The sequence below is a fragment of the Melopsittacus undulatus genome, chromosome 4 (genome assembly GCF_012275295.1).
Source record: "Melopsittacus undulatus isolate bMelUnd1 chromosome 4, bMelUnd1.mat.Z, whole genome shotgun sequence".
Taxonomy (NCBI): domain Eukaryota; kingdom Metazoa; phylum Chordata; class Aves; order Psittaciformes; family Psittaculidae; genus Melopsittacus; species Melopsittacus undulatus.
Genome location: NC_047530.1, coordinates 49,398,025 through 49,411,550, shown reverse-complemented (window position 1 = coordinate 49,411,550; position 13,526 = coordinate 49,398,025). Strand labels below are relative to the sequence as shown.

The 13,526-nt window shown below is 40.3% G+C and overlaps 1 protein-coding gene across 4 annotated transcripts in view; it reads right to left on the bottom strand.

Annotated features, from left to right (window-relative positions):
- Positions 1–13,526, bottom strand: part of TSPAN4 (tetraspanin 4) — a 459,690-nt gene that overhangs the window by 285,207 nt on the left and 160,957 nt on the right. The gene's annotated exons all lie outside the window — the stretch shown is intronic.

Here is a 13,526-nt window from a genome sequence, read left to right as displayed (position 1 = left end):
ACTGTGCACCTTCTGAGTCAATGTATTTTCATTCATACATTTAGGGCACCTTGAGAATCAATGCAACAGAGGAAAACACTGGTAGCTCACTCCTACAGATGATGGTAACTCACAGTGCAATAGAATCGGTAAGCATTTAGTATGTATACATACATGCATTTAAACATATATATATATATATATATATACATATATATGGCTACATGCCTATAAACACCTACGGCTGTCTTTGCCACTTGCAGACTAGGTGTTAGCAAATCTGAAATGAAATCAGAAAACTAGATGAAGCACAGTAAAGACCAGTCAGTGAGATAACAGTGCATTTCTGTTGCCAAGCTAAGGGTTCAGAACACTGAGCACAAGGGGACATGAGGCAAATGCAATAGCTGGGACCTGCTGGTACTTCATTACATCTAATGGGTTCTGTCATTACAGTCTGAAGCCTGTAGTGGAAGATGTAAGTTGAAAAGCAAAACTAAAAGCAACCACCCCAACACTTTTCCCTCCTTACCCCCATCGAGAGTCTCTCAGAAATGTAAACTCTTGGAAAACTATAACCTCTCTTTAAGTCCAGTCTTATATTTTCAAGATACGGATATTTTTGAGGGGAAAAAAGTAAGTAAAAATCTGTCCTTCAATTCTTCCCAAAATTGACCCTGCGTTCACTCTGATTTGACAGACACTCAGGTCTACAACCATGTTCATGAGGTTAAGTGCCTGGTTTTGTGTTTTGTTAGGGAAGCGCAAGTTTAAACAACAGTTCAAGGTTAAGAAACTGCACATACAGCTTCACTAAAACCCGTACCTAAAGCCACAGAGATTTCAAAATTGTCCATAGACTAACTAACAGTAAGTCAAGTGAGCAGTTATCTTGTTGAGCATACATTAGGGACAGACAAAACCTGTAGGAAGCTTTACTTACTCCTTCAGTGGGCCTAACTATGCCCAAGTGCCTCATCACAGCAACAACTGTAGGTGGACAGAGATGAACAGGAGGTGCACCCTCAGAGGGATCTAAACCCCACTCTAAGAAAGAGATAGGAACTAATATTATACATAGAGAGCACAGTTCTGCAGTTGTGCTCAAGGGAAAGAACTCACCAGCCACAATGCGCTGTGTGGAACTGCATTTCCCTTCATACTTGGGGCTTTCCCAACAGGAAGCCAACACAGGACAGGAGACCAATATTTGCAAGGAACCATAATGCAACAAGATGTTAGCCATTACCGAATATAGTTTTCTTGTTCACAAATTAGATATAACAGTAGATTACGTGGTCTTCGTAGTCCCACCTTGAGAGACATTTCATATGGAAGGTCTCAACTTGCTTAGCCATGTTCAAATTCAGGCTTCACCAGGTCTCCTGGAGATAGATACTGCAAAGCATCTCTGTACTTGCTGCGTTCTTCACAGCACTAGAAGATGCTGAAGCTCTTCCCACTTGGAAAGCAATTCTTCTAAATTGGAAAGAAGGAAAAACACCTTCCCATCATGCTGTCATATTGGAAGCTGAACTCTTTTCGACACCAGATTGTGTCAAAAAGAGGGAAAGAAATGCAAATTGAGTTTCTGCAAAGCTTGCCAACTTTCTCTAATCTCAATTAATGTGGTTTAGAAACTATCCCGTAACACCATCTCACATGCAGCAAAGAAGAGAGGTGCTCAAAAGAACGGTGGTTGCTGCCAAAGTTGACCTTTACTCCTCTTCGTTAGAGGCACAAAAGAGTAGAGGAAAATAAAAGAAATAATACATCTGGAAACCATAAGGGGCATGAGGAACCACTGTAGTCAAGGTTTCCAAGAGATGAACACAGTTTGATTTTCTATAGAATAAAGATACATATCCACACACATGCATAAATACAAATATATTAAGAAGAAAGAATGCCATCCTATACAAGCTTTTGCACCAATGCTTGCTTGACTACAAGTAAAGCTGTAAAGCTTTTTTTTCCTGGATGTGATACTGAATTGGTTAAAAACATGGTTTTGTCACAATTAGCTTTATCACAGACTTGCCACAGAACAAAGAGACAGAGAGAACACTTAGAATCATAGAATCAGCTAGGTTGGAAAAGACCTTTCAAATCGAACCTCTCTCCAAGGACTGCTAAGTCCATCAAAAAACCATGTCACTGAGGGCCTCATCTACATGAGTTTTGAACACCTGCAGGGACAGTGATTCCACTGCTTCCCTGGGAGGAAGCCTGTTCCATCCAATGCCTGATCACCCTCTCTGTGAAGAAATTTTTCCTAATATCCAGTTGAAACCTCCCCTGGTGCAGCTTAAGGCCATTGCCTCTTGTCCTATCACTTCTCACTTGGGAAAAGAGACATCAGCCTTTCCTTCATCCTCAGTCACTAGGTTTTCCATAGTACCCAGCAGAGGATGGAGGTTCTCCTCAGCTTTCCTTTTTTTTTTCCTTTGGCCATGCTGTGGACACTGGCATAGATGTGTTTAACTTGCCCTCTGCATCTGGCCTCCAACAGTAGCAAGCTACCCCCTGGCTTATTTCTCACAAGCTTGGTGGTATCCTCTTCTCCCTTCAAATCTAGTTTAAAGGCATCTCTATGAGCCCTGCTAGCTCCTGGACTAGAATCCTTTTCCCCTTTTGGGACAGGAGTACCCCATCTGCCACCAGCAGGCCTGGTGTCGTGTAGACAGACCCATGGTCAAAAACCCCAAAGTTCTGATGCTGACACCAACCACGGAGGCAGGAATTAATTACTGAGATTTTTCTAATGTAGCTATTGTCATGGATTGTGACTTGTGAACTTGGACTTGTTCAGAATGACCTTGATGAGAACAGTCAAAGTCTTTTCTTTGTCCTTGTACTAATTAATGTATTTCTACCAATGTGCATCTAACAACGTGCCCCAAAAAGATTTTAAATGAGGTGGTTCAGCTGGGAGTAACAGCTCCATGGGCTGCTCTCCCTAGATTACATGTTACTTTTGTTGATTTCATTATTCACACACACTAAATGAGACAATCTGTACTTTCCTATACATGCTCTATCCTCTGTAAACCAGACTGTGCAAGAGAGCTCCCCCATGGCTGGAAAGACTTTACAGCAGTGAAAGTCTTCCCTATCATGACCTTTTCTGTGTCATAGAATGGCATGGTATGAAGACAGCCAACATTAAACACTCTCTCCTAAATAAAAACTGGCCATAATTTTCTCTCTTTTCAAAGAAGAGTTATTCCCTGCTTCAGCTTTTCTGGCAAGCCACTTCATTTTGACCACAATAAATACTTCTAAAATCATAGTGATGTTCTATCGTGGTCAGGAGATAAACGTTATTATTTATGTATTTGTCAAGAGAAGGGTCAAAGAATCACTGACCAACCAACATGTGTGAAAGCCCAGGGACTTGCAGATATACATTAAGGGACATGGCTAAAATCTGTCATAAGAATCTCCATTTTTCTATCTTTTCACATTTGTGACAGAACTATAGAATGGCAAAAGTGCCTGTACTTCGCAAGACCTTGTCACTCAAAGTCCTTTGAAGAACACTCTTTATACATGTGGAAAGCTTCGTAACATGCTTGCAGTCTATTTTCTGTATTTAGGTTTGAGTGTTGCAGCTTCTGCAGAAATACTACTGAGAATAAAAAGTAAAATAAAATAAATAAGAGGTCAGCAACTGTTAAGCAGAATTTTATTTGCTGTCATTTATCATATCAGGCTGCTTTTCAAAAAGGAATATGAACTCAAGCTTGTTGAAATTCATCCATATGACAAATGCCTATTTCCTGTCTCTGCTTCAATTTTATAGTGACATGCCTGGCCTTATTAGATGTCATACATGCTGAAGTCAAATGAAACTTAGAGAAATTCAAAATGGCAAAGAAGATCTAAAAATCTTTGACACACAAATGTCCAGAAATCCTAACTAGGGTCTGACTAAACACCTTAAGCCAGGAAAACCCTTCATCTCAGGTCAAGTACCTTTCATCAGCACACTATGATTATTCTCTTTAAAATACTGTTACCTGAAGTTCTCTTCACTCCTTCAGGAAGTTTGTACTAAACTATAAAGCAATAGGAAAAATTGGCAAAATTTACCAAAAATACCCAAGTTCAGACACACTGTAAGTATTATTCAGTTGATATGAAGGAATTACATAGTTTTAACCTCAACTGAAATATGAACAACATAACAACAGAAAGACAAGTTGAGACCAAACCCATAAACAGACCTCACACAAACAGCATCTCATCACTTTCAGAAAAGTTAGGCTTTAATTATTAAAGGTTAGCCTTACAAGTTAGGCTTAAATAATTAAATTAATAGAAAGGCAATATGCCTTGCACCACGGAAAGGACTTCCAGAATGCTAACTTCATTTTCTAATTCCACTGACAGGAGATAAATAGCTTGCAAAAGGAAGATAAGGAGTATATGACTTTGGCCTACCTTTGGTGCCGTCATACTGATAACTCTTACACCATTTTCAGATGAGAGAAGCTTTCATGATCATGATACTCAACATGAAGAGCAGGGGGTGGTGGGTAAATTAAAGTTTAGCTACAATTTAGCAGTCATGTCAGGAGCTGGTATAAAATTACATCAATCTATTATGGCTGTAGCTCCACATGATTATTTTTACTGACAGCACATCTGATTTAAGAGGGCTAATTCTGCCACCGCCACTGCAACTCTGCTCTCCTCACAGCAGAGTCCACTGCTGATCAGTTACATGCATTGCTATGCTCTAAATTAGAGCTGTAAAATTAGGCAGCTAAAATAATGCAAACACAAATAAATGAGACTTCAATGAAGCTATGCTAACTTCCACCAGTTTTCAATCTGACTCTGAGTTGTTCATGAACTGTAATTACTTCTTGATTTCAGCAATTTGTGTTTCTGTCATTTGGGTCTAAACAGTGACAGCAGGGAGACAGTGACATCTAAGCAGACCATCACCTTCATCAGCTGCTCACTGGGTGCAAAGTGTTGAAGTTATTTTGGTCAGTACTATAGTCAAATATATGTATCATGTTTCCCCCTTAGCATAAATAAAAGGTGAAGGTGAACACACATGTTTGCAAGCAGTTCATTTTAACCATCTCCTGTCCAGCCAAACAGTCCTGGACTAGCGAGACATTCTGAAGCAATCAGGAGCACATAAGGACTAACTAATTTCTGCTGACCCCAGAAAAAGGAGCAATATCAAGCTCCTGGGGCTGACCTGAAGACAAGACCTTCAGTGAGAGACTAAGTGTTCTATTTTCCACCTGGAGTCAAAACAGGTGGAAATTTTTTTTTGGAAAATCTGAGAAATGCCCACAGGCATTTGCACACAGCCGAGTCAGGACAGTTCATGGCCAAGTAGAAGATGTGGTTATACCGGAACTGCAGGCAATGAACTGAAAACAAGCAGAATGTCAAGAACACGCGGTGGTACAACACCTGAAAGAACACAAGGCTGTTCATGAGCTCCATGAATGGAGGAAAGACTTTCTTGATGACAAAACAACTGTGCACACTGGCCAGGGGATGGGGCAGGGGCCATCTGCTCAGACAAGCTGAAGGTTATCCTTAGCTCTTAGTTATTCAGTAGATGTTTGCCTTCAGTATCTTTTCTCATTCCTACTGGAAATGCCTGAGCTATCTCACCAAATTTCTGTGAAGCTTCATCCAGACAACAATAAAACTGTAAGGTCCTTCAATGAATGATACCACAGAGGTGAACAGAATTTAACTTTTTCACTTTTAAAGACTGCTACTCTGCCCACACACAGCCTTGGCTGCAGTGCAGCTGAGGGCTTCCCCCTTCTTTTGGGAACCTTGGACAGAGCTGTGGGATCTGCTTTTGGGCTTCTTGCAGGGCTGAGACTCTGCCATTTGCCCCCAGTTGAGCTACAGCATCAATCCTGGAGCAACAGCGGAGCTCACACATTCAGCAGTTAGTGCCTTTAGACAAGCACAAATAAGTCACAGACCAGTGGATGTGACTGTGACAGATGGCAGCCTCTGAGTGATGAAGGCCAAGTTCTCTGCAGAAGCAACCCAAGACAATGTGACAGGCAAGCCAGTGGAGCTCCAGCTCTGCAAGCAGGGAGCCCAGCCTATCCAAAGTCACTGAGCAATTCCTGCGTGTTAACAACTACTCACTTGAATTGCATGAGGATCTGGCAGCCCCTCCCTACATTTGCCACTGTTTCCACTCCCTTTATTTCTATGTTTCTCCCCCTCAGTACTCTTTCTTTGCCTTTTTCTAGGTTTTTTTCCATTAGACATGTCTCATCCCCTCACATCTTGCTTCATGTGATGCACTGACCTCCTCATTTTCTGAGCCAAATATCCATGACTGACTTAAGTGATGTTTCCACATTTAAAGTCTACTGTTACGAAAGAGATGGAAGCAAAAGGTAGGAGTTTTGTGGAGCCAGCACATGGATACACAGTGCAGTGTTTCAATTTCTGGTACACATTTTTAGATAAAGAGCTGGGAAGATTGTTTGCTTCTGTCTAGTTTTAGTAAAATGAAAGGGCACAATTCTGAACCTGACTAATTACTGGGGGCACGGCAAACTACTTTAAGTAGGCAGTGAGGTACAGAAGCAATGCCAACTGTAATCAGTGTAGGTCACAGTATGATTAGAAATTAATCAAAGTAACTACTGCAGAATAAATACTTTGAAGTGGTTTCAAGAGTTCAATTTCTACAGAGACACTCTTACTCTAGAACAAATGTGCTAATTTGATAATTATATCTATATAATTAACCTAAAAGAGTTTATCCTAGGAAAAGTCCAGGAGTAGACAGATACCAGGATTTGGCTGATCACACAAAGAAGACTCCAATCAAAATCACCTTCTCCGCAGCTTTGCTCATTTGGTTTTAACTATATCCCTATTACCCTGAACCCCATTGAGAAGCTCAAGCTGCCAAGAACTGACATTTTCTTTTAAAGAGGGGTGCAGGCTGGGCTTCATAGTGAAGAGAGGAAGAAATAGTTAAACTGCTAACCAACCTGCATGGCTTAGTTCCACCTGACTTGTTTCCACCAGTGTGTTCTTTATGCAAACTCCTCTGCTCACAGCAGAGGGCTCTTTTTCTTCCCCTATCTTTTCCTGAACACTACGCCATCATAACTTCCCCAGGTTACACCAGCAGAGCTCCAGCTAGCAAACATGCGATGGCCTAAACAGTCTCTCAGCCCTTTTGTTTAAAGGAAAAAGCTTTCATGACCTATTCATTAACCGCAGAGCTAAGCAGAAACAAAAAATGTGACAGTGACAATACTGGTCAGGTTGCACAATTCACCCTGGGGACTTCCCAAAAGCCCACTGAGTATGGAAGGCACAGCAGATGTGTAGAAAGCAGAGGCTAGAGAGTTTTTTTGGAAATAGATGTTTTGTGTACTGTATTCCCACTTAAATGCATTTAAGAACATAGGTCATGCCTGAAACCCCATCATATCAGAAATGCTAGTATTTCCCAGATGTATTACACCCATTAGCATCATCTTTGTAATCATGCTTCCTGGGTGGGAGGGGTCTAGGATGTTTAAAGACCACCTTGCACAAACACTAGTGAAGCAGGGGTGAATCCAGTTCAGACACAAGTGCTCCTTTTAGTACGTTCCACACTGTACCTCTGAAGCCAAATATTTCCAAAAGAGCCCTTTACTCAAATTTTCAGAGGAGCTCTGGTCTACCCACTAGACAGATGAAGAAGGGAAGGGCAGTTTATAAATATGCTTGGAGCTCTGCTTCTCCTGAGATGACACTAAAGATCTGACTTTTTCAGTACTGAAGCATCCTAAGCACCTGCAAGACAGGACCACCCATTTAAGGAATTGGGAGCTAACTGAGCTGGTAATTTTTGACTCATTCACCCAGAGCCATAAGACACTCTAAATCAGAAAGCAAACATTCAGTACCATCTCTGACTATATGAAGTTGTTCCTGTTTTCAGTCTCTGTATCTGCTCTGAGCCAATCTTGTCACCGTTGCTTTCAGAAGCCTGATTTTATCTTTTTATCACTGCTGCTACAAGACAGCTTGACTGAAATGAACATGTTTGTAATTAAATCAGTTGACCCAGAAAATAAGTGTAAACACTGGTCTGGATTGAAAAACAAATACCAGTAATGCCCTCTCTGACTGTAAGGCAGTCCATGCTAAAATGCTGGACCAATACTGGGACTGATCTGTAAAATAAGATTGGAACCAAGGTCTCTTGGTTTTGTGCTTATGCCAGGTTCCTAAGCTTTCCTAAATTGTCAGTTTTAAGCATGTGAGTGACCTACTTAAGACAATGTAATTAAAGTAAGCCAGTGTGTAATTCTCTTTGCTCCAAGAAGGTCTAAAATTTCCTTTTTTTTTTTTTTTCTCTCAAAAAGCAGAGGCTTTCTTGGATGCTGTATATTATTAAGATAAAGCAATTTATCTTTGCAGAGCTCAGTTTTACACTTTTAGAAGTGTGGATATTCATTTACTCACACAAAACATGCTTAATAATATATGTCTGCTCTACTTGCTTGTTTCATTTACCTTACAGTTTTCTCTAATATGAAGATAAAAAGGGACTAGTTTTTTGGCTGCCAAGCCCAAGATCTACAGGACTCCAAAACCACTATAACAGCATCTCTATTCATCCAGGCTTCTATTAATCAGATGCTTTTCATCATCTTTGACTCAGAATGGCAATGCAAAGTAAAATAGAGTGCTCACATATAGAAAGTTGCAAATCTAGTCTTTGCTTCTGGTCTGACTCTCTGAGCTTTCTCTTGGCCCCTCAAAAAAAAACCTTCCTAATTATAATGCCTCCTAAAGATCATAATCAAATCAAATATTTAACTTCTGTTCCCAAGTGGAGTGTGTGTGTGCCCGCATGTGCATGCATCACATGAAATCAGGAAATCATGAAGCATAGCTGAGAGGATTGGACATCAGAATATGATTACAAAACAACACCAAAACTATTGAATTTAAATGATTTCAGCTGATGTCAAGCATGTCTGGACTGGCTGAAGAAGAAACAAGTTCAGTTTAACAGATGATCATATAAAAACAGCTCTTACGCCTCCAGATAAATGAAATCTTTGTTAATGTGTTACAGTTACCATTATAGTTCACACTACCAACAGTACACATCCAGCAGCAACACCAGTGGCTACTTCAAATTACATCTGCCCTACTGTTTACAGCTAAGTCTACTCTGTGAGCAGCAACCCGACTTCATTCCAGTGCATTCCTTCCCTACAGAGCCCATTCATTCTGACTGCAGACACTGGGATGTTGACAGTGCCAGAGGAAGACAAAGCTCAACCCAAATTTCACATTTGAGAGGTACGGTGTGCAGGGCTTAAAACTACTTTGTAGGACTGAGGTATAAGCAGCTTACCACAGAGGTCTGGGATACTGTTTGTAATAAAATCTAAGTCTCCTGAGCACCATTTTGTCCCAACCGCAAGCCCAGATTTATCCTATACTGCAGACCTGACACTCCAGTCTGAAAGTACTTTTTTACTGTGAATGTGAAATGAAAGGAACTCCCATATTTCCTATTTAACATTTTAGCCTTCTCAAGGGTAATAAAACAAAATCTCCCTACAACAACAGGTAAGTCAGACAAATAAAATGTCAAACTACTTTAGAAATAAGCTAGTCAAGATAAGAGAATAAATCTCTTGGGTAGCCATTAATTGTGTTTTTTAATGCATTTGGCAAAGACGCTTCCAGAGGATATATGAGAGCTAATACAAAAGGAAGTGATATTTTTGTATCTCTTCCTTAAAATGAATCCAGTGCTGACAAAAAGATACTGATTAATATCTGGGGAACATAAAACCTTTCCCACATCCTTAGGAGAAATCATACCACTCATAGTTCTACCAACAAACCAAAGAGGAATTCTGCACAGACAGAGGGAGCTCTGTGTTGAGACTCCAAGGCAGAGATCTTCACCCCAGTCCTCTTACCAGCAAAGTGACCATGGGCAAACTTGATTCTCGGTTATGTATCTGCAATGTGTGATTAATCATACTTCACAGAACACTGAGAACTATCAGCACAACGCTCGTGGTAAAGAGCTCTGTATTTTTATTACTACTGAATTCCCCAGCTGCACCCATAACATAAAGGGAATAAAAACTTCGTATCAACCAAATGAGCAGCTAAGTTGTAAAACAGCAATATGGGACACAGGCATACTTATTCACTTCCATTGCTTACTGAAAAACAAAGATGACAGTAAGAGCCCATACTAGTAGTTACTCAACATCACAAAACAAGAACATATCAGTTAGACTTAACTTTTCCTATTATGCTTTCTGAATAACTTGCCATTGCCACGGTAACATGGCATGAAAAACATTGCACTCCTCAGCCTCTATTTTTGATTAACCAGGTGCTCTGGGAATTCCTGTCTACCCCTAATCATAATTAAAAGTTGTTATTCCCATTTTCAATGTGGCTTGCTGGCAATTAAATCTATTTGAAAATAAACAACTTTTCTTCTTCCACAGAAATTATTTACTTAAAAAAAAAAAAGAAAATGAACTAGACCTGTTAGGTTAAAAAGCTCATCTGATCCCTCTTCCTGACTAGATGCTATTAATGAAGTTTCCTCATCTCCCAGTGACTCTCATGAGAGCTTGAGAAATTCAGCATTTCTCAGAAGGTGAGTGGGACCTTCAGAGAAGATTGCAGTCTGATAATGAAAGCTCCCGCAGCAGCAAGCCTGTGTCTGCCCTGAATGCACAGGGATGTGCTAAGCAAAGCTCCAGCTTATGAGCTGCCTGAGGAAGGTACTTCTGAGGACTGACTGGAACAGTGTGGTTCTTTCCTTGACTTGGGTGCAACACTGAGCAGTAGAGACAAACTCTTGGTTTTAAAACCTTTTTCTTAGGCTCACATTCCTGGTCCTCTGCTTTCACAGTCTGGTCTAAAATCAGGGTTTCACCTTCATGACTCTTGCTGTCATTTATACTTGGAAAAGGGCTTCTCAAAGTGAGATTTTTCATTTCTTATTGATTACAGCTGTCAAAGGAGCCTGTAGGTTTTCTCCATCCTGTCAGCCCCAAAGTGTTTAGCATGGCAAAATAGGCTCCCTGTCAGTAGTGAGGCAAGAAGCAGGAAGAACTAAAGAAAAACAAAAACTTGTGGAGAAAGCAAAGCATTATTTGCTTCCACAATGACTCCACTCCTACCATCAGGCACATAGGCAAAGAGCCTTTTCATGGCACGAAGGTCATTTTAAATCCCCCAAAATCTACAGCCTTACAGCTTCTGGTCTAGACTCCTTGTCTGTGTGTAAATACCGCACAGACATGGGCAGTTATTTTCCCCCCTTTTTGCAAGTGAAAGGAACATGATGGTGTGCCATTTTTCTACCACTCCATCTCCTCATCTCTATAAGTAGAAGTGACCATTTTGGCTAAATCTCACCTTCCGGTGACACTGCACTTGAGCTGACAATTCATACTACCTGGTTTCAATGGTGAAATACTACTTAGGAAACTCATGCTTCTTTTTTATAATTTAAAGTACAAGCAGTCCCTCTCTAATCAAATATATTCGCTATCACCCCAAACAGATGCCCCAGCACTCATTCACCAGGTTTCACCAGAAACCCTTATACCACAGGAAAAAATGGGTTGTCCTTAGTCTGTAAAGACAATCTTAAAGATTCAATATGAAAATTTACTGCAGAGAAATGGATTTTGTTTGGTTTGGGTTTTTTTTTCCCCCTGCAGAGTTTATACAGCAGTGCTGTGCGCAAGGCTGTAAGGATGAGGGAGTAAACATGCCCCTAAGAGCTGTAGCCTCTAAATTATACAGCAATGCTGTATGATTATTTACAGTTACAAAGCAAACAAAGAAGCCTTCTACTCTTCTCTGATCTTTGCCTATTGGAAGCTCTGCTTGAATTAAATATAAAATCACACAAACCCAACAAGACTGTCACTAGCAATGCAGAAAATTGGATCAGTCCAGCTGCTGAAAGCATGTGTTTGCTGAAACTCCTTGCCCTAAACCTATAATTCAGTTTGAGAATTAAAAGCAAAGTTGCTTAAGTTTTGACATTGTAATTCAGAAAACAATACAAACCCCTAGCTCAATTACAGACTCTATTAAGTGGTAAGTTATGGCCTCTCTACCAAATTAACCTGCTCCATCTAACTGTAAAACCAACATAGATGGAATAGCCCTTCTGAGGGGCCTGAAAGAACAACAGATATTTTAGTCTTCACAGACAACACAAAGGCAAGAAAAGTGACAAAAAGAGTAATTTTCTAGCAAAAATGACCAAGCTCTGACTGATTCAATTCAATTGACCCTGGGTAATATTAACTATTTAGTACAGATCTTCCACTTCTAACTAATATGGAAGTCACAGGTACACACGAAAAGCAAAGAGAATACCTTTTCCTGCAAAGAAGCAGAGAGCTAGCAGCTGGAGGAGAAGTGTCACTGAAATGAAGCAACATAAAAATTCCTGATAGACACCAGCTTTTAAAGGGTATGAGAAAAGCGGAGTCAGAAACTAGTACCCATCAATATCAGACTTCAATCCTGCTCCATATCACAGGCTGTGGTCAAATCCGCAGTTTGTATAAGCCACAGAAGTCCACAGACCTACACGGATTTAAATATTAACCTGCAACTCTCAGTTAAAGGCACACCATGCAGTAGTGATTGTGTTTCTGAGCGTCTCCAATAGCTTGTCCATGACAAGTGCTTGCTATTTGCTATGACACAGACTTTTGTTTCAGAAATTACTTCTCTTTCCAGATTTCTGACAAAATCTGACTTTTAACTCAGGTTGAGGCTGGCCACTGGGCACACTGCAACTGTTTAAAAGAGACCAAACTAGGAAGTATTTAAGATAAATAAAAGAAAGGGGGAAGACTAACCCTCCTCCATTTAAACACTTCAACACTTCAGATCCATCTGCTTCAAAGTTATTACAGTGTTTTATACCTGCAGCTTTATTCTTGCAGAAGATTCAGAAAAAGGCATTAGAGGGGATCAGACTCCAGTGTCTCACCTTCTTCCTTTCTCCCTTGCTCAGGGGCTGCACTCTGTGAGATTATCCTAAATACGTCTCAGTGTCTTAGTCATTTGTTGCTGGGTGACCAACTATATGCTTGCAGCAACTGTGCCAGATGCTGCAGCACCTCTTTTTTACTCTGTTTATCTATCCTTCCCTTACCCGCAGCATGTTCTTCAACACCTCTGCCATGTTTATAACATGATTAGGAGGACTGGGCTGGGTTTTTTCCCCTATTCAAAATACACAGACTGTGCACAAAAAACAAAACAAAAAGTAGGTTCAAGGGGGAAAGAATAAATGGACAGATTTCACACATGACTTCATTAGACAGGATTTATTTTCTTTCTTAAACAGTGAAGACTCATAATACACCAGCCTTTTTCATGAACTGAAATAATTGAGCTGGCTTGGAAAGAACAGAGCTGCTCTCAGTATTCACATAAACAGTACCAAAATTACTCAAATTAGATTAGTTTGCCAGTAATCCTAAGGAAAAAAAGAGGAT